This window comes from Alexandromys fortis, unplaced genomic scaffold, assembly GCF_014885135.2.
Source record: "Alexandromys fortis isolate MF-2015 unplaced genomic scaffold, M_Fortis_MF-2015_v1.1 scaffold_16, whole genome shotgun sequence".
NCBI classification, from domain to species: Eukaryota; Metazoa; Chordata; class Mammalia; order Rodentia; family Cricetidae; genus Alexandromys; species Alexandromys fortis.
Genome location: NW_026067893.1, coordinates 19,238,226 through 19,260,236, shown reverse-complemented (window position 1 = coordinate 19,260,236; position 22,011 = coordinate 19,238,226). Strand labels below are relative to the sequence as shown.

At 44.4% G+C, this 22,011-nt stretch overlaps 1 protein-coding gene across 11 annotated transcripts in view; it reads right to left on the bottom strand.

Moving 5' to 3' along the window:
* Sorbs1 (sorbin and SH3 domain containing 1) overlaps nucleotides 1-22,011 on the bottom strand; it is a 218,000-nt gene that overhangs the window by 142,626 nt on the left and 53,363 nt on the right. For all 11 annotated transcript variants that reach the window (XM_050144574.1, XM_050144513.1, XM_050144530.1 and 8 more), the window contains exon 2: nucleotides 17,003-17,089. The gene's annotated coding sequence lies outside the window, so the exon portion shown is untranslated. The remainder of the gene's footprint in view (nucleotides 1-17,002; nucleotides 17,090-22,011) is intronic.

Genomic DNA, 22,011 nt, shown 5'->3' with positions numbered 1-22,011 from the left:
ATGTGTCTCGGTTGATGAGACTGATGGAACGAGATGGTTTTGAAAGCGCTCCCTGCCACTGCGCAAGTGTTGCCAGGCAGCAGTCTCCGCACCGCTGAAATGACGATGTGAGAATCATTTTAATCAGCACTCTCATTGTTTGTATGCAAATGCACATTCCGAAAGTGGGTTCCTGTAAAAAGCACTCCTTAAATCAAACATCCCTCACTGTGATTTGCCTCTTTAAATCCTTTTCCATAGACAGTAAAGAGATCAGTTTCAATAGAGCTGGGAGTCTTAATGATTCCAGATCTCTAACAATAGAGTTGAACTCCCTTTCTCTATTAGGCCAGCTCAGCCTTTCCCCCCTTGGACTTGGTCATTCCAAAATAAAATGGGTCCCAAGCTGCAGAACAGTGGACCAGTGCCTGGATTGTGGGGATGAGTGTCTTCAGGGTAACTACAGATTTTTCCAACTCCCCTTCCTCCCTTCCTCCCTTCCTCCCTTCCTCCCACACTCTGCTTCCCACTCAAGCTACTGAGCTCCCCAGCAGCCCATCCCTAGCCTGTTCTTTCCTTTGGCTTCTGACCTGGGGATTCAGAAGCCCTGGGCCTTGGCCTCAGCTCAGGGAGAGGCCCACATGCCCCAGGAACATTCAACCACAGTGGAGTTGTCAGTGAACTAGTCGGAACCAGCTCAGCCCAGCCCTGGGTGGGAGTCCTAAGGGATGGGTCATCTGGGGAGTGAGGGTGTGATGAGAAGTTCTGGGTGGTCAGCAGTGTTGAATCCTGTAAGAAGCCATTGCCTCCGCCCTATATGGCTGAACCAGGTAGCCCAGAAAGCCAGCCACAAAACTGGAGGGCAGAGAAGGGAAGATGCTAATTTCTTGGAAGGGAAATAGGGAAGTCATGTTTATCTGAGCTCAGAGGAAAGCCCTTTGGTTCAGTGAGGGTTAGGAGGCTGAGAGGAGCAGAACTCTGGAGTCCTTTAAAAGGTTACAAAGCACTCCTAGCCCTGGAATGTTCTATTTGTGTCTGGGACACAATGAAGGGAACAGAGCATGTTCAAAAGATAAAGCCTTGGATGACTTAAAACAGTGAAGTATGAAAACCCTCCAGGAGATGGGGACTCCATGTGGGCCCTAGAGGATAGCTCCGGATGTTGTTCCCCAGTGTTGGATCTCACCCAACAGGTGAGGCTGGCTGGTCAACAAGCCTCCGAATTCCATCTCTGCGTCTCTAGCCCTAGGATTATCAGAATGAGCCACTGCTTGACTTTTTATGTGGGTTCTGGAGCTGTAGCTCCGGTTCTCGTAAGCACTGTACCAGCTGAGCTATCTCCCCAGCCCCCCTCCCATACACAATTTTAAAGTTGTTCTCTTGGCAAGAAAAAAACGCAAAATAGTAACACATCTGTTGAAGTGGCCACTGTAATATGACAAGAGAAATCTGTTGTGCTAGGCCTGCCCGTCCCAGCTACAAGATTTTTCCGAAAGGGAAAACCAGTGAGAACAACTGAGGAAGAAGACAGGTGTGGGGCTAGGACAGCTACAGTTGCCTTAGGAATGGCAGGCTTTTGGGCTCAGGTCCATTAGATCACTGACAATTAAAAAAAAAAGACAAAACTGTCATTGGTGAATCATTGTCAATAACCTCAAGGATGGGAGGATGGAGAATAGTGTTGAAAGAAGGTCCTAGAAACATACCAAGAAGTTTCACATCAGTATCCAGAAAAGTTCTGACCTAGAAAGTTAAATAAATCAATAGCTAAGAAAAGCTAACAGTTTCCCATGAGCTGACACACGCTCAAAATGAACAAGTACAGAGCTAGTCAGTTGCCTTTTAAGATTAGATTTATTTGGGGCAGGCAGTGGTGGAGCACGCCTTTAATCCCAGCACTTGGGATGTAGAAGTAGGTGAATCTTAGCGAGTTTGAGGCCAGGCTGGTCTACAAAGCAAGTTCTAGGATAGCCAGGGCTGTAAAATAGAGAAACCCTGTCTTGAAAAAAACAGTATCTGCCATCCAGCAAACTTACGCACAGATAACTAAGCCACCATCCCTAAATGTCACCATTTTACTGCGGGCACCTGAATTTGGTCCTGTCCTATACATTTTAATAAATAACATGTATCTAGAGATGATCAAATGAGGGTCTTAACGACCCTGTTACTATTAGATTGTAAAATGGTACAATTTAAAACACTAAAAATTAAAGATGAGTAAATGTAAAGTCTACCTGTAGCAGAAGAATCTGGGAGGGGAAGCACTGTCATGGACCACTGGATTACCGGATACACCGAGATCCTTACCATGGCCCTCAGAGATAGTCAGGTCAGCACACAATTCTCAGGATAGTCTTGCCCTCCACCACAACCCCTCACCAACTGCCCCATCCATAGCCACGGTTCCCTATTACCATATGGAAAAATTAACACATGCCTGGAAGAGGGACTCGAGCCTGTGGCCCAAGAACAGATGCCAGGTCCTTCAGGTCACAGCCCAGGAAGTTCCTGTGGGGTTGAGCCCTTTTAGAACCAATGCTGGCTGATCTGTCTCAAGATTTCAGATAGTCATTCTTGACACTAGCCAGTATAGGGGCACCCGTGGGCAGGAGAGGGAAGGGAACGTCAGCCGCTCTTTAAGTTTGGTGACACGTTGCTCACACAGTGACCTGTGACTGACAAGTTACGATCCCTGAATGGAAATGCCCGGCTGAACTTCTTAGCCCGTCAGACAAGCATCTTTAGAGCTATTTTTTCCAAGGAAGGGGGTGTCCCCAGAGGAAATAAGCAGATGCCAAGCACAGAATATAGCAAATCAAAATCCTTCTTGACGCAGCCCAAATCCTCGGCTGATACACTTCCAGTTCAATGCCTGGAACTCAAGACCAGCCCAGGGAGGATCAGACGCTCCCATGTGGCTAGAAGCCAACAAGGTCCAAAGTGGCTTCAGAAATCCCTAAGACCAAAGACACTGGACTTCTTCCAAGACACGGGATTTCTAAATCCTGTGAGCTAAAAAGGTCGTTGTACATTGTGTAGTTCTTACTTGAAAAAAAAAAGAAAAGAGGCAAAAAGGAAACGCATACCGAAGTGCCTGGGGGTGGGGAGGGGAAGACGGCAGAGCTCTGTAAGTGAAAGGTGGCTCATGGCCACCATCCCAGCACTTTTGAAGCTGAGGCCAGAGGACTGGAGTCCCCAGCCGCCTGGGCTACAGTCTGAGACCCCAGCTCAACAAACCAAAACAAAACAAAAAAGCAAAAGAAGCCAAAGGCCGAAAATCTCTGGTCTCCGGAGTACTTTCCCCAAAAGAATAGGCAATTTTAGCCATCTAGTATTTGGTTAGTTACCAAAGGAGCCCAAAAGTTCAAAGTCATGTCACCCCCAACAGTGATCCTCGGCATTTGGGATCAATGGTGGTGAGGGGCTCACGGGAGCCATGGGGATTTGGAATCAACCACACAAAACTGCATCCTCTGTGGCCAGGCAGTAAATGAAGGAGACACGCCCTGTCCTGAGTCAGGCTGCAGATTCAGGCTAGATGGACATGGTAAAGTCACTTTGTCCAAAAGCTTCACGATAAGCTTTGAGTTAAAAATACACAAGCGGGCATTTCTAGACACCCCACCTCACATCCCATTTCCAAGGGTGGGTCTGGAAACAAACAGACTCACGTTTTCACTAACAAAAAAAGTCCTGCTACCTAATCGCTTATGGCTTCCCTGGTCCTATGGGCCGTCGGGTGAAACATACACTGCTGCTGTTCTTTGGCACACGTTAGTTCGGGGCATTTTGAAGTGGCAGTGAGAACAGCCAGGACAGGTGAAAGAAAGCACAGGCACTGAGTATCTGACACCACGAACCCTGAATGAGCAATTCCTCTATTTACTTAGCAACGGTTGCTGACACTTACCCGGTCCAAAGATAAACCAGGACAAACCCGGAAAAGGAGGGGGAAACAGTGAGGTAAGGCTGTTGTAAACCTGGCACACGGCAGAGGAAAAGCTCTTAGCGTTGTCAGGACACCGTTTCCCTCCCCAGGAGAAAACTCAGGCTCCATCACACACTCAGCAGTCGCCGTGGCCAGGCACTAAGCAAAGGCAGAAAGGTACCATCGTCACACACCAACATTGCAATCATCACGGCATGGTGCATTAGGAACAAGAGGAGGGAAAGCTGAATCCTTGCTCTGCCTAGAACAAGCTAGGAGATTTGGGGCTCTGCAAACTATAAAATGAATGAGCCACGGGGCTGGAAAGACGGCTCAGAGGCTGAGAGGTCACACTGCTCTTGCAGAGGACCTGATTTCGATTGCCAGCATCCAGGTCCAGCTCTAGGTAATTCACCCCTCTTCTAGCCTCCAGGGATACTTGAGCTCATGCACACATTCTCACACGGAGATGCACACAAACACATATAATTAACAGATCGACTGAGTAGATTCTAGTCTCATAGCCTCCTTGTAGCTCTAACGTTCAGTTTACTACCAAACGTCAGTGAAGCACACATCCACCCAGCAAGCACATGTCAAACACCATGTGCCAGGCTCTGCTAGGTACAGGGACATTCTTACACTCAAAGAACCTTCCAACCCACAAATTAAGAGGCCGAAGCAAACCTGGATAACGCACATGTGCGTGCACAGGGTGAAAGGTTGCTAGCAGGGAACAGAGAAAGAAACAACTGTCAACAATTTCCTAGGAATGAAGCCTAAGTCGAGACTTGGAGTAGGAAGTAAGCAGGCCAAAGGAAAAAGAAGAAAAGGGGGCCGAGAACAGCTCATGTGGGAGAGCATCAAGCTAAAGAGAGGCAAGAAAGGAACAGCATGACCAAAAGAACTCAAGAACGGCCAGCATGGCATGACTTGATGAGCGGGGACGGGAGAGAGAAAGGGCCTACGTGCCGTGCTGGGGAGATCTGCAGCTCGTCCTTTCCTCAGAAGCCTCACCTCTCCTGCTCTTCACCTCCCTAGAGGTCAGAAATAGCTCCACACCAGATCTACCTACACCAACAGCCCAGCAAATTCCCAGTCCCTGCCCCCACACCAGGCCTTTCCAAATCCCCAAGTCTCAGTTGACTTCCTGAACACTCACCCCACACCTGCTAAGGTGGCGGCTTCCTCTGGGGCTTGCAGAAGGCCCGCTTTCACTCTTACGCAGCTCGTGGTGCCTAACCGTGTCTGCTGTTCCAAATAGTTTCCTTCTTCCTAAAGCCACAACTACATCCCACCTACCCACTTCCACACTCAGAAGACAGCCCCCGCTCCTCCATTCTCGGGAATGACTGACCATCAAAACTCTCACAGCAATATTCTTGCTCTGCCCTACCCAGACAAAGCCACTGATGTCTCTGTTTACAACTACTGAAAAAAGTAGGGGTAGCTATTCTAAAACAGGAATACCAGACTTGGGGGTTCTTGCCTAGGTGGAGGATCAGGAGTGGAAGGGCATCCGTGGCTTACATAGTAGGCTGGCGATCAGCCGAGCATACAAAAGACTCTAAAAGTACAGACAAGACCAAACTAATAAATACAGAAACTTTAGTCAACAAATGCTGTTTCTCACACATGTAACTAGGCTCTAAGACCAGCACACTTAAGTGTGATGCAAGTACTTCTTGCTGATCTGTAAATGTTGTTTCAATAAACAAGTAAAGAAACCAACACTTTGATGCTAAGAAGCCATCTATAAAGCTGACACACAGTATCACTGGGTAGTGAACCAAGAATGTAGCCTAGAATTTTGCCGCGCAGATCCTTTCTAACACACAATGGCAGGGCCTTTGTAAGCCTTGACTTCCGGGTTCTCATTTGCTCCACTTAATTAACCCAAGCAGGATTGAGTTATTTCAGTGTCTATTACTTTGCAAATGATTTCCTAAAATTAACACAATATATTTAGTACAAAACATACCCACCATGATACACTTTATATGTGATATTCTAAGTTTTGTGTGAAGTTTATGCATGTGGAGATCAGACAACCTCAGTTGTCTACCTTGTTTTTTGAGTTAGGTTCTCACTCCAGAACTTGACAAGTAGACTAGGCTGGCTGGCCATTAGGCCTCAGTGAGCCACCTGTCTCTCTTTTCCAAGGGTTACAAGCACATGCCATCAGAGCCAGCATTGTTATACAGGTTTGGGGAGGTAAAATTTGCAATCTTTTTTTTATCATGTTTTACCCTCCCCTAATTTTTCCCAGACCTTTCACCTCCTGACCCACCCAACTTTATGTTTTTTTCTCTATCTTTCAAAAAAAAGAAAACAACAAAAAAACAAAAACCAAGAAATACAAACAAGCCAAAAAAATTCTACTAAAAAGAAAATCAAAACAAACAAAAGTCCAACAAAGCAAAAAATATCAAAACAAAGATAATGAAATTTTAAAAAGCAATCCACAAAAATACTACTGAGTTCATTTTGCGTTAAGCAACTATTCCTGGGCATGGGGCACACCCTAAAGTGTGGCTGATATACCTAATAAAACTCCACTGGCAAAAATGGAGTTTTCCTTTGGCAGTGGCTATCAATTTTAGATAGCCTCTTGGTTATCTGTGTCTCCTTCCTCCTCTCAGTCCGGGAGCCATCCGGCCTGAACCTGTGCAGGCCCTGTGTGAGCTACCAGTCCTTGTGAGTTCACATGTGCATTGGTTCTGTTGTGTCTGGAAGGCAGTATTTCCCTAGAGTCCTCCATTACCTCTGGCTCTCACAATCTTCCCACCCCCTTCCACATACATCCTTGATAAAGACATCCCATTTAGGACTGAGGGCTCCAAAATCTCTCACTCTCTGCACACTGTCCAGTTGTGGATCTCTGTGTAAATTCCCATCAGCTTCAAGAAGAAGCGTCTCCCATGTGGGGTGAGCAAGGCACAGATCTACAGGTTTATCAGTGTGTCAGTAGGAGTCATTTTATTGTTGTGTTCTTTTAGCATAATAGTCTTCATACTACATATACTCTAATAATAATAGTAGGTTTCCCTCTAGTAATAACAATAGTAGGTTTCCCATGACCTATCTAGACTGGTTCCTGGCCACTGTAACACTAACAAGTGTGGGTTCCATTTCATGAAGTGAACCTTAACTCCAATCAAAACATAGTTGGGTACTGCCATAGTATTTGTGCCACTACCCACTCAGTATATCTCGCAGGACAGCCACTGTCGAAGGTCACAGGATTTGTCACTGGTGACATTGGTAATCACCTTTCTCCTCCAAGCTCGTGCAGAGTACCGCGAATGTTAGTCAGGAGAGGTGAAGCTTCTAGTTAGGCAACAGCTCAATTTTTCTATAGAACTCACATTCTCATTCACATAAAGTATGTACTTTATTAACTGAGCTATTGCCCAAGTCATATTGTGTGTGTGTGTGTGAATAGTATGGGTGTGCATATATACATTTTCCAATATTTTCAGTACTCAGCCCATGACTGGTAACACAGGCCCACTACACAACACCCTAACAGCCACATTCACTACCCTGTGTTGAACATGTTCTGTTACATTTAAATTTGTTCTGCTAAAGTATCTTTACCATTTTTTTTGTTCTGACCAACCCTTTTGTCTTATGATAGTCAAGAGGCAGTAGACAACTGACTTTGAACTTGTCATAAAGAAATAAAAGAATCATCCTACATTCAAGAACTAGGTGATCCAAATCTTATAAGAACCATGAACGAATGGGGTGAGCATGTAGCTTTGTAGCTCTAACCATAATTCCAGAGAGCTAAAAGCCCTTCTGCCTGGCTCACTCCTGCACCAGACTTTGAGAAATCTGCCACAGAATTTCCTCCTTGGGGAGCTATTAAAGGTCTGCACCATGAGTTGACAGATAGGAACTCACTGTTTAGTTCTTCCTCGTGAGTACTACAGGTAGCCATGCAGAACACAAGAGGAATTAGGGACCTTCCCCAAGACTTTGCTCTTGTAAACCTGCAAAGGCTGTCAGACAACTAGAGCCTCGGGCTTTCCACCTCTAAGTGTGCTCCGCATGAACAAACAGGCATTTTGAACTCCAAGAGTCCTATTTTTCTATCAGAAGTAGAGCACATGCAAGGGAGGGCTGGTGGTCTAAGGGCAGGTGGAAATCAGGGTTTCCACCTGGCCAAAGTGAAGGTTCCAGTTTCTCCAGGTCCTGCCCAGCATACCAAGAGTCTGACAAGCTCTAAATCCCAAAGTAGGAGCTAAACACGGTAAGGGCTGAAATGTTGCTTTCATCCTGGCTACTAGTTAGTGTTCAGAGGTTTGTAAAGCCCATTTGGGAGGGGAAAGACAGGAGAAACAAAAACTCTTAACCAGGACAACTCATAAAATGAGAATGGTTTGGACTGTCTACATGGTCATTCAAGTTTTAGGCTAGGTCTGCTGTCTTTTCTTATTGTTGTGAACTTCTTTTTATGTTATCTACGAAACATTGTGGAAGTAAATGGTAGCCAAATGCCAGACAACTCTGTGTCTTGTTAAAATGTGAGCAGGGCCTGGGACTTAGCTCAGAGGTATGGTGTTTGCACAGCATACATGTTCATGCAATACACAGATGGATGACAGACAGACAGACAGACAGACAGACAGGGAAATTAAAATGTTGGTAGCAGCAAGAACACAGTTGGATAGAAGGGTAAGTTTTAATGTTCTCTAACAGCAGAATAACCACAATTGACAACAATTAAAAGCACGGAGATTTTTAATGTTCCCACTGCAAAGAAACATAAATATCCAAAGTAACAGAGAAGCCAATCATCTGGATCCTGATTAGCACATGTCACTCTTTCCATGTCCCATAAACACAAAGACATTTCAAGTAGAAACAAAACTACATCTTTAAAAAGATGATCACTTCTATTGTTCGTTCTTAAGCTTGTCTGTATCTTATAAAAAGAAAAAAATGCCTTAGGACGTGGTCAGCTGTTTCAAGTTCAGCAGTTTATTATATAAAAGAGAATGCTAAGAATACTTAACAGCAAACAATATAATTAGAAAATTTGTACAAATGTTTCCAACATGGTAACTATATGAGCAAATCAAATTATACAGAGTTCATTACGTCTCAAGACAAATATAATGGCTTCATATTTGTAGAGAATACTAAAAAGTATTACATTATTGCTTTCTTTTTCCTTTCCTGTTAGTTAGATTTCCTTGAAGAAAAAAGCATACAATTTGCCTAACTATTCCAACTGATTTGCTCCTATTGTATTAAACTGACTTTCCCAATTTTAAAAGCAGAGGAAACAAAATGTTTCATTGACCCTAAAGATCCTTTGATTTGTTACAACAGTATTTGAGATAAAGCATTAAGTTTGAGGTTACAAAAGCCAAGCAAGGAAATACAAAGCAAATGAGCAACAAACACTGATGCTCATGCAAGATTCGGCCCCATACCGATAGATGCTCTTGTTTTTCCAAATCAACTAAAAGCCAAAATAACTTAAATTAAAAATTTAAAAACTTCTGACTGGCAACATTCTGTCCTCCATTTCAAAACCTTTTAAGACGCTGCTACATGTGGCCATTTATCTTGCAATTGCCACAGAGGACAACATGTTGTAAAAATGACAATCTCAGGAACAACACAGTATCTACAGCCATGGCTTTTGTTGACTGTCTCTCCACGTACTGTAAAATATATGCATTTTTTGAAAAAGCTTTCTTTTTCTTAGCCAAACAAGGGGCTGAAGAGGGAATAAATGAACCTGGGGTGAAAAATTTGGCAGGCAGAAAATAAAAATGTAGAAGGTGTCTCTGCAACAGCAACTTACATAAGAGAGCATTTCCGGCTTTGAGTCCATATTGGAATAGCTCTGGAAGCTACAAATTGCACTGAAACTAGGCCGCCTTCAGCACAGCTTCATCTAATCAGAAAAGCAATCTTAGAGTGGGTGCCTTCCACTCAGAGCCATCCAGACCTGGCCACATTTAGAACTGTGTGTGACTAAGCATAACTCAGCTGGAGCTGTCACCTCCTGGAAATGTTCAAGGGTTCTATATGCACATCATATACATACATATACACCTTAAAGGGGTTCTTGATTGCTCCCCAAAGGTCCAAGAACCAACAACACCTAATCAATCATGGCAGTGGAAGTTGGATTTAGTTAATCAACAAGCACAAAGGTGCTTTTATATTTTAATCACACCTCTGCAGAAACTACTTTTTATTTAGACAAGCTCTAATGAGCAGAGCAGAGACACTTGTGTTTGAGGGAAACACTGAGTGAGTCATCTCTGTTGACAAGGGGACCATAGGATGAGGGCACTACTGTGCCGTCAGCATCAGACGATGCTGTATCCTTCCCCAGAACAATCAGGATGATTCTGTACTATGATGGGCAGTAATCACTGAACACAATGTCAATCTCCTTGTTCTAATGACAACTTCAAGTACAACCTAATGTTTATGTCCCCAAACCAGAGAAGAAAAAGAAAGTCAAGAAGTAGTTTCTCTTATCTGCAGTTGCAATAGTCATGAGATGGGAGAGAGGAGAAAATATCTTGTTTCTACACATGGCTAGCAAACGTGACATAATTTCCCGCTTGTTTAAAAAGTGTAAAATCAAATGTGTAAATCTCTTGGGAAAACATCAATATCTAAGAACATTAATGCTGCACAAACTGAGTTTTGGCCAGAAAATAGACTTACAAATCTCTGGTAACAGAATAAAGTTGCAGCCCTAAGAAATACTTCTAGACAATGAAGCTACAGAAACAGCACACACTGCCAATGGCAGGAGGGGGATCGGCACCATTGGTTCCAGACACCAAAGTCTACCTCCACTCTCACACAGCTCTTATGTTTTTGCATCCAACTCATGCAAACTAAATTCTGAACACTTTCCTGTGACCGTGGAGATTGTGGGCGTGTTAAGCACACACGTGTGTATAGATGTGTGCACATATGGATACATGAAGGCCAGAGGACTCTATCACTCTCCACCTTCTGAGATGGGATCTCTCCCTGAATCTGAAACTTGTGTTTTTTCAGCTAATGTGGTGGCCATCAAGCCCCAGTGATCCTCCTGTCTGTGATCTCAACAGTGTAGTTACATGTACAAGTGACACACAGCCAACTTGTTATGTGGGTTCTGGGATCTGAATTGAGGTTCTGATGGTCGTGCAGCAAGTGCTCTTAACCACCTCCAAGTCACCCTTCCAGCTTGGACAGACTTAAAATACAAAGAAGGAGTTTGGGTTGTGTCTTAATTTACCTGGATTTTGGTATTAGAAACCATCAACTACGATGGATTCCAGATCTCAAGTTCTATTTTACAGTGGCAGAAAGATTTCACTCCACACTTGCTGCCCTTGCGGAGGTCTTGGGTTCAGTTCCCAGCACCCACACAGTACCTCATTACCATCTGTAACTCCAGCTCCAGGGATCCCATGCCCTCTTCTGACCTACGCAGCCACATGGTGCACAGACGTGCAGGAAAAACGCTTGCACATATAAAATAAGTGAATCTATTTTAAAATGTATTTAAAGATTTCATTCTAAAGGTTGTGGCAAAGTTCAACTGAGACGGCCTCATCTGTGAGCCAGATCATGGTGACTAAACCACACCTAAGGTGCTTATTTGCCTAAAGCAGCAAAATAAAATGTTGACTAGAAATACCCTTCTATCTTTTCAGAAATCAGAACAGAAGAAGGGAAGACACTGTACTGACTGACCTATCCCCATGCATGCAAAACTTTGAAACTCAAGTTATGGACCTTTGTTCTTATCAGAAATGAACTTGAAGACCCTCCCCCCCCAAAAAAAGGCACGGGGCACAGTAAACAGGCAATGACTTAAATTAAGATAAAACAAGTAACAACAGTTACAGACCAAGAGATACATGAAATTAAACTTTTTTAAAATAATTAAAATCAAAAGGGATACTTCTGTGGCCCTGTTTAAAGGTAATAAGCAATGAAAAGAACATGCTTTTTATGTTAGAACATTGTTTGGTACTTTGAGGATGCCCTAAATGTCACTGTGGTCCTATGAAGCATGCTGTCTTTTACCCTTCTTCATGTAATTTTTTAGATCATTTATTTTTTTTTCAAGACAGGGTTTTTCTATATCTATGGAGCCAGTCCTGGAACTTGCTTTGTAGACCAGGTTGGCCTCGAACTCACAGAGATCTGCCTACCTCTGCCTCCTGAGTATTGGGATTAAAGGCATGCACCACCATTGCCCGACTTTAGATGATTTATTTTTAATCATGTGTGCAGGTGTGCTGTGTAATATTCCTTTATAATGTGTGAAGATATTTCACTGTGATTGGTTTAATAAAAAGCTAAGTGACCAATAGCTAGGCAAGATTTTGGGGGCAGAGAAAATGCTGGGAGGAAGAAAGGCAGAGTCTTAAGGAGACACCAGGACTCAGAGGGAACAGCGTGGGCAGTACAGAGTAAAGGTACAAAAGCCAGGAGACAAAAAGTAGACTGATAAAAAACGGATTAATTTAAGAGCTAGTTAGTAACAAGCCTAATCTATTGGCCAAGCTTTCATAATTAATAAGAAGTCTTCGTATAGCTAGCAGGTGGGACAGAAAAATCCGCCTACACAGATGTGTGTCTGTGTGTGGATATGTGCACATGTGTGGGTGTATTAAAAGGTCAGAGGTATCAAGTCCCCCTGGCACTGGACTTATGAGCAGTTTTGAACCTCCTAATGTAAGTTCTGGGAACCGAACTCTGATCCTCTGCAAGAACAGTATGTTTTCTTAACTGCTGAGCCACCTTTCCAGCTCCTCTTCATGGAATTTTGTCACATCTCTCTCTGACAACTAAACTGCTTTTCAGACACAGTTTGCACTCAGTGGGCCTTCAGCTTAACACTCTTGCATAACGTAATTATGGGATGAAAGAAATCTTAAGTGTATGAGCAGTGAATTAAAGTCAGCCACAAATCCAGCTTGTCAGAGCTCCAGCCCACATACAGAACAACGTAGTTTACAGGTTGTTGGCAAGGGACCCTGGTCTTTCTGCTTGTCAGCCAAAGGCAGGTACGTGCCAGGGGCACAAATGCAACTTATAAATTCTCTCGGCAGACCAGATTTTAGATTGTGCAAATCTAGAATGAATTTTCTTGATTTGGAGAAATCATAGTGTTTTAACTTTTTAACTAAGGTGAGGTTTTGTTAAGGCTTTCACCTGATTTGCACAGTTCTTAGTTACGAACAGTGAAATCATACCATATTCTCTTGTGTGTATCCTTCATTTACTTCTTTTAAAATTTTTCACTGAATTTATTTTGTGTACATACGCACATGCATATACACTTTACAGTGTAAGAAGACAGAGAACAACCTGAGGAGAGCTGCTTCTCTCCTACCATGTGGGTCCTGATCTCCGGCTGTCAAGCTTGGCACCAAGTGCCTTCACACTCCGAGCTCTCCCACCAGCCCTTGATTTACTTCTTAAGTTTTTATCCAGAAAATCCACCCTTTGTCTTTCCTTTCTCTGTCAAAATCCTAACATCTTTCTCTCCCTAAATGGCCTCATCCAGTCTTAGCTTTAAATACCATCTAGATTTGATGACCCTCACAGATACTATTTCCAACCTCGGAGAACTTTCTATCTCTATGAGAATGCTGATGGGCATCTCAAAATTAATAAAGCTCAAACAATTTTTTTTCTGAGGATCATATAGTCCAGACTGGCCTAAAATCCACCATGCAGCTCAGACTGACCTAGAATTTATATGCTTTTGCCTTCACCTCCTGAGTGCTGGATTAAGTTTATGCAACCCATAACCCAGAGTTATGCATGTCAGCTGAGCACTCTGTCAACAGAACTACACAGCCAGCCTCGAAATCAAATTTTTAGGGTTCTTCTTTGTTCCCCGTCTCAATAAATGGTGGCATCATTTACCAAAAGTCCCAGCTTAGCTTTGCCTCTTCTCTTTGCTCATATCCCACACTGAACTACAGACTCTATCTTCTAAGCACAATCTGAACCTCACCTCAAGATCCAAAAGAATGACTTTAAGTACAAGATCACATCAACTATTACACTCAGACTTCTTCAGTAAATCCCCAACTCTATCCTGGCCTATACAATCTGGTTCCCACCTACACAATCATCCCATTTCACACCACTCCCTCCCTAAACCACCTGCAGCCCAAGTTCAGCCAAACTGGAGTCCCTCCTGCTCCACCACCAAGCCAAGCACAGCCTACACCAAAGGCTTTGCCTTTCCCTTGTTGTTATATCCCATCCCACCCACCCCACCCCCAGATTCCTACTCCATTCAGGTCGCTATAGAAAATCAGTCACTCTCTCTCCCTTTCCCACCTTCCCTCGTTTTCTCTCCCCAGTTCTCTCTCCTGCTCTTATTTTTTTCATAGCATTTATGATAACCTGGAATTACATTTTCTACTTGGCTTATCTGCTTGCTCTATTCATAACCACATACATAGTAAGTACCCATCAGGATCCAGGATTCTAAGGAGTAGAGACACAGCAGTAAGTGAGGCAAGCAAAGAACTCAGCCCTCTTAAAGTTCCTGTTCTTATCTGCTATCCTTACTCTAGTCTAAACTCCAGAGAGAAACTCAGTCTACTTTGTGAACAGCAAATCAGCAGTGCCCCGAACAATGCTGTGACACAGAGGAAAGCATACACACACATCAAGTGACTGAACAGAACAGCCATCTGCTTCCCTCAAGACTCCACTATAAACTCTTCTACCTGACAAAATTCAAGGTGGGACCTAGAATGTTCAACATGTCCCCTGAGAGCAGTCTAAAAAAACCAGCCCCTAACCCTAGGCCAGGTTGTCCCAACTTCCAACTGTAGCACCTGGCAAGCTCATCCAGTGGTTGTCATTAGGATTTATCTCACTGGATCACAAGAGGACTAGATCCCTCTGATGGACGCTGACCAGGCAGCAACATTAAACAGCTCAGATTTTCTCTACAAACTGGCCAGGATCTCACAGCTTCCCTGGCTCCCGTGGTCCTTGCCCTCAGGAGATTACAGAACACTGTCAACTTGAACTAGCTATCACCCATGTGACCATCCCTATTTGAGCAGTGAACACAAGGTTGCTAAGGGTGTGGTTTTCTTAGAGCCGCTATGGAGGCAAGACATTTGCCTGCTGTGATGAATGAGTTTCTCCCAAAGAACATTTGGAGCATAAAATGATTTGATCACAAATAACAAACATGAAGGTAATTGTGAAATACAATCCATTCACTTTAGGAAGGAAGGAAGGAAGGAAGGAAGGAAGGAAGGAAGGAAGGAAGGAAGGAAGGAAGGAAGGAAGGAAAAAGCACAGCTATGCGAAAGAAAAATTAATTGCTTCACTCAAGGGCAGGCCCCAGGCCAGCAGTAGATGACTAATACAAAGTGAACTCAATGGTATTTTTGGAAGGTTTTTGTCTCATAATGCTTTATCTGAGCTTTTTTTTTTTTTTTTAAACCTTATAGGTCTCTTGTTTATATATTATAGTTTCCAACACTAAGCCTTTCTAGGATTTCCGTGTGTGTGAATGTGTTTGTCTCTGCATCTGTATGTCTGTCTTGTACCTTTTCTTTGGCTCTTTTTTTGTTTGTTCGTATTCTGGTTTGGATTTTTTATTGTTTCATCTTATTTTCTTCTTTTTTAGATGCCTGATTTTCTAATCGGGGAGGAGTATAGATTTGGGTGGGTCAGGAGGACCTGGAAGAAGTTGAAGGAGGGAAAACTATATTCAGAATATATTGTACGAAAGAAATATTTTCAACTAAAAAAAGAAAGAACTTTAAATATAGCCAGACGGGGTGGCTTTAATCCCAGCACTGGGAAGGCAGGCAGGCGGATCTCTGTGAGTTCAAAACCAGCCTGGTCTACAGAAGAGTTCCTGGACAGATGGAGATATTACAGAGAAACCCGATCTCAAAAAACTAAAAACGGAAAGAAAATATATAGTAAATATAAAACAGAACTAGAGCAGTAGTAACAAATTTAGAAGGAAAAAATGTAAATATCTTAAAGAACTATCCTATAGGTCTTAGAAAACAAGTATTTCAAACCCACATTACCAGCCTGTACACATGTGAGGTTAATGTCTGTTATTTCAGTTTAATGTACTAGTGAACTTAGATGCGACAGGCTTTAGTGTCCTGTCTCTCTAGCAGGTGAAGGCGGACACGAGCATTTCTTTCAACATCTGGGAAGCCTAGAAAAGCTACTTAAAGTAGCAAATCCTATGTGAGAGAGAAGAGCTGCAATGTATCTCAGAACCCAAGGCAATATGCTGTCTCTGCCCAGTGTATCTCAGAACCCACGGCAGAACTCTGTCTCTGCCCAGTGTATCTCAGAACCCAAGGCAGTACTCTGTCTCTGCCCAGTGTATCTCAGAACCCAAGGCAGTAAGCTGTCTCTGCCCAACGTCTCACTCTCTCTGAAGTATTTTCACAAACATCCAATCTTCAAAGCAAGCAACCCTGCAGGGAAACAAGACAGGATCTATTTTGCTGTTTGGAACCCTATAAACCAGACAATTATTCCAGATCCCACCATAAAAGTGGCAGAACCTAGACATGCCTAAACTCATCTGTGGTGGTTTAAATGAGACTATCCCTCATAGGCTCCAATGTCTGAATACTTGATCCCCAGTTGGTGACATCGTGTGAACAGGTTTAAGTAGTGTGCCCAGTTGGTGGCATTGCATGAACAGGATTAAGAAGTGTGCCCAGTTGGTGGTGTTGTGTGAACAGGTTTAAGAAGTGTGCCTTTGCTACAGGAAGCATGTCACTGTGGGCAGGCTTTGAAGTTTCTAAGCCACAAGCCATTCCCAGTTCACTCCCTGTTTCCTGCTACCTATGGTTGGAGACAGGCGTTCTCAGCTATTCTTGCTGCCACAATTCTCTGCCATGATGTACCCTCACTATGCACCCCAATAATCCTTCCCTTCTAGAAGGCGCTGTGGTCATGGGATTTTATCACAGCATCAGAAAAGTAGCTAACAAGAGATGAACATCATTATCTGGAGATCACAGTGCAAGGTCAATATGTCTTCACTGCAACAGAAGGAAAACAGGAAAACACTTAACTCACCAGTGGTTTAAGGCGGTGGGAAGACACATTGGTCCTGGAGCTCTGGGCAGAGAGAGGGTTGCAGATTCTTCCAGTGGATGTTAATTCCTGAAACAACATATCAAATACCATGAGTAAACTACAAACACACTGCCTTACCCCAGGAGGCTCACCTCAACCTAACTGACAGGCACCTAGCTCAGACCCAAAGCCTGCATGTTTCTCATCTGGTCTAAATCCCTGGCTTGGTTCCATTTCCCATAATAGAGCAATAATCTTCAGTTCACACATGGAAATGGCTCCCACAACAGTGACAGGATCTCAGACACTAGGATGATCGTCTGCAACAGGGTCGCAAACTGAAAGCAAAGGGTCGTTTACCCTGCAGAGGCACAACACTGCACCTGCTTCATATGTGCTAGAACTCTGTGAGCCTCAAGTTAAAACTCAGGGAAGTTGCATAGAAGCTGAGACATCTTAGGCCTGCAAGGTGGCTCCATGTGTGCACACTCAGGCACACGTGCACGCTCACAACAGTAAGAAGTTAAGATGATGATGATGACGACTCTGGTGAACCTCACATTTTTTTGGCTTCTCTTCGAAAGTCAAACAGATCAGAAGATCTGTAAACACAGCCAACACTCCTGTCAGACAGTGACGATCTAAACAGTAGCCACCCTTCACAAGCAGACTTGCCTGCTCTGAATACCAACCCTAGCAGTCTGTGCTTTCTCTGCACAGCAAACTGCTGCTTTCAGTCCCCAACACCCTCATTTGTCTCTGCTTTTGTAGAGAACCTGGATCAATTCCCAGCACCCACATGACTTAGGACCATCTGAACTCTAGTTCTAGGGGACCACAGGCCCTCATCTGGACTCGAGGAGCACTGTATGCATGTGGTGCACATATACACACGCAGGCGAACACTCATAAATATAAAAGACAATTTTAAAGGGAGAGACCCAAGGGCTGGGGATGCAGGACCTTGGGTTCTAGCTCCAGCGGGTCCACAAGAAAGGAGACTATATGCACACTTACGTACAAAGACATCAGCACGACAACACACTCAGCTTAAGATGTGAGTTGTTCACATCATTCTCTCAGAGAATTTATTGATTTGCTCACTGAGCTCTATTACATACCGCACAGCATGAGGTGCTAGAGAGAGATACAAAGTCAGCACAGCCTTAAGTTGTTCTGGGGAAAAGGCAGGACTGGACACTCTAAACTGGCATGCTCAGGTGATCCAGAAATACATAGCATGGGAAAAGCAGAGACTTCTTCCTAGCAGGAACAGAGGACTGAGCAAATCCCAAAGCCTGGGTGGGAGAGGTGCAGAAGGCAAAAGCAAGGGCACTGGGAGAGCCATCTCTTTTAGCTCTGTCCAGTTCTCTTAATACCTTGTAGATTTTAAACAACAACACCACATACAAAGAAAAACAAAACTCAATCCTTGTCGTACATTATGTAACTCAACATTTTAAGGACTTGATGCATAGTGCCACATGTGCCCTCTCATCTGTGCATCTCACAAATGCCCACATCTTGAGTACCGCCGACTCATCCCTGTCCCCGGGAATGCCTATTCCTGACTTCCTAAGGGACAACTCGATTTCTCAGAGTCTGGAAGCCACAGAAACACTATAGCAGAAACCTCGGGTTTTGGGGGAGGTCTCTGAGAAGAAGACCAAATAAGCATTTTTCTTCACATCAGTTTTAGGATCGAGAAACCTATCCCCAACCTGAGGCCCCAAATAACCAGAAGGAATGTCCATATGCAAAAAAAAAAAAAAATCTCAGAATACCTGTCCATCCAAATCTCCAAGTGAAGCTTTCTCATTTGTCAGAAAGAGATGAGTAGCAGCCAGCAGCCTGGGCTGAGGCACCAAGAGCAGTTGGAACACCAGCATCGGGGCTGGGGAGATAGGCTACATCAGCAAAGCGTCTGCTGCTGCACAGCTCTGATGACCTGAATTTGGATTCCCGGTACCCACATGTAAAAAACCAGCCTGGCGGCCAGCTTCTATAATCCTAGCACTGGAGGAAGGGTCAGGGGGACAGGAAGATCCCTGGGACTCATTGGCCAGGAAGGTTATCTGAATTGGTGAGCTCCAGGGTCAGTGAGAGATTCCGTATCAGAAACTAAGGGGTGGGGGGGACAGTGATTAAAAAGGACAGCCAATGTTGACACACATGCGTATACACATATGTACACACACACACACACATAAACACACACATGGTGGGGGACAGGCGTAGGAAAAGGTTTAAAGAGTTAGACGAGAGGCCAAATGTGAGGTGAAGGCTTAGGTTGGGGTGGGAATAGATGTGGTTGAAAGCAGTATGAGGACACCAGGCACAGTCCCCCTGAATGGTGGACAGAATTTCACTAGAACCTCAAAGGTTTGGCAGGTTTCTCTCTCTGGCTGAAAATGAAAATCACCTGGAAAACTAAAAAGACTGTAATAAAAATAATCTTATTTTTGGTTTGGCAACACGAAACACTCCCATGGGCGGTTCTGGCAGGCAGCTGGAGATGGGTGTACTTTACCAGGAGTGCAGAAACTCCAAAACAGTCTCTTCAAGGTCATTAATTCAGCATCCTCCAGGAAAGCACCAAGTATCTGCTTGGATATTTACTCATTCTCAGTACGTCCATCTAATTCCTATTCCATCACGACACCCGTTGCTTAACTCCATTAAGCAGACAACAGAATGCCTGCCGGCAGCGAAAATGGCAGCTGAGTGTGAGGCAGGCCTCCCTCCTTTTAGCGGCATACCCCCAGTCTGCGTGTCCCCAGATGGAACTCGGGCTGCCTTGTCCCCGCAGTCCACCTGCATCTCTACATACCCATGCATACCCCTTCCAGCAAGCCAAGGGATCTGCACTCCCCAGCCATCAAATGGCCTTCGAGGAACGGATCCAGGACGTAAGCATTCTGACCTGGTCCTCCTTCCCATCAAAGGACAAACACTGCAGATGAGTGTGGCGTGTGGAAGGCTGCCAAGCCAGCTGAGCACTTCTCGGCGCAGATTTCCACTCTGCGTTCATGTAATGGCTTCAGCCATCCCAAGCCAAAAATGGCAAAGTAAATGTATGTGCCACAAAGATGACAGATTGGAGCAAGCTGCTTCCCTGAATGGACCAGCCTGGGAGAGATCTCTTCCTGACGTCACCAGGTGCTAGCAGGCGACCTTCAGAAAGCCAACAACAGAGAAATTCACAGAGTCAAGGTCAACCCTCTTGAACAAAAGGCCAAGCAAGGAGCCTCACTATCCTCCAACAAAACAAGGAGACACTCCCAGAATCCCAAGAAATCCACAGCTAGCCAAGGTCAGCCTTCTTGAACAATAGGCCACGCAACATGCCTCACTATCCTCCAACAAAACACGGAGACACTCCCGGAACACCACTTCAACTTAAGTATCCTCCACATGAGTCCAAAATCAAGTTTAGAAGGGTGTGGAGTAGTGGGGAGTTTGTGGAAAGCAAAAGGACCCCCTCCCCTTCTGGTAACTCTCAATTTAAACAATTCACTCATTTCCCTGAAGTTCTAACATACCCTGGCCTAAAACAAGACACGTCTCTAGTCCAGTGCTTCAAAAGAGATGACAGTTTTTGTTTCAGGCCCTGCCAGACACCTTGGGGCCTCACCTCCTCCATCTGTACCCTCTTCTCTTCTACTCTATACCAAGGCCACAGTACCAGCTGCTGTAAAACCACCTCAGACATGCTCCTTGCTACCGAACGTCAGCCCACCGCTCAACCCATTCCGGCTGTCAGGAGCCCTCGTGCCCAGAGTCCTCAGAAGCCTATGCACTTCTCCTTCACGGCACGGATTACGTCTGTTTTTACAAAGCATTTTCCCCAACCCCTAGATGAACAAGGGTCCATACCATCCTGCTTTGCCTTCTCATTGGTGCTGTTTATTGTTTTCAAGTTTGACTGCAAGTCACATATCCCAATGCAGTACCTCAAAACTCTGGTTTCTGTCAAGACAGACCCCAAACTTCACACCACCCAGCCAGACTTGGCTGTTCTCTCTTTGTTCTTAATTAATTCAAGCCCGAGTTGCCTCCCCGGCTCATGGCGGACGTCTCTCTCCTACCAGCAACAAATCTAGAGACCATCTGCAACCAGCCTTGAAGCTGGCCAACTTGAAATCAGAGGACTTCACTCTCTCCGTTTGTTTTCATATCACACTGCACTATTCTATTTAAGATCACTTTATAACTTAAAAAAACTAACCCCTTTTTAACATTGAAAGGGATGTCCTGGAATCACAGAGGCTATCACCAGTGCCAACACCCTAAGGGACTAGACTCCAATGAAGCTTTCACAGGCTCCACACTAGTGTGGCTCTCTCCGCCCTGGTCCCAATGCCAGCGCGGAGATCCTCTTCCTCCTCCTGCACCCATAGCAGAGAAAGTAGGTTTTCGGGAGCTTTTTTAAGCTCTCCCACCTACTCCACAAATTTGGTAGGAGGAAGAATGAATGTTTCCAAGTTCTCTGAATGACACAACACTCATAAAATACAACAGAATTAGCTGGAAACTAGCAAAAAAAAATAATTTTAGCTTCCCTTTAGAAAAGTATAAAAGCACGCCTACTTTAAATGATTCAGAGGGACTCTATGCTGTTTCTTCTTCTTAAATACGCATTTGTTTCCCCCAAGCTGATGGTCCCCTCTCTGCTCCGCATCCTGGAACAGTGTGTTGTGTGTAGGACCAGGCTTCCACAGAGGCATATTCTGTCTGATCTGGGGCACTTGAGAACATCTCAGCAAAGCAGAGCATACACTATAAATGGCCAGAGGCTACCCCCTGAATACACAGCAATGCTATTTGCATATACTATTTCTAGTGCATAAAATAATCAAATAACAAAAACTCTTTCCTTCTATCTTGCCAAGGATGAGGCATGCTTAGCATTGAGAGCTCAGAGGAAACAGTACCTCTTGACCAAGGCCACTTCTGATTCTGAAACCTCTCTGTCACCAGCAAAGGCCCCTTTCCTAGCAGAATCTGCC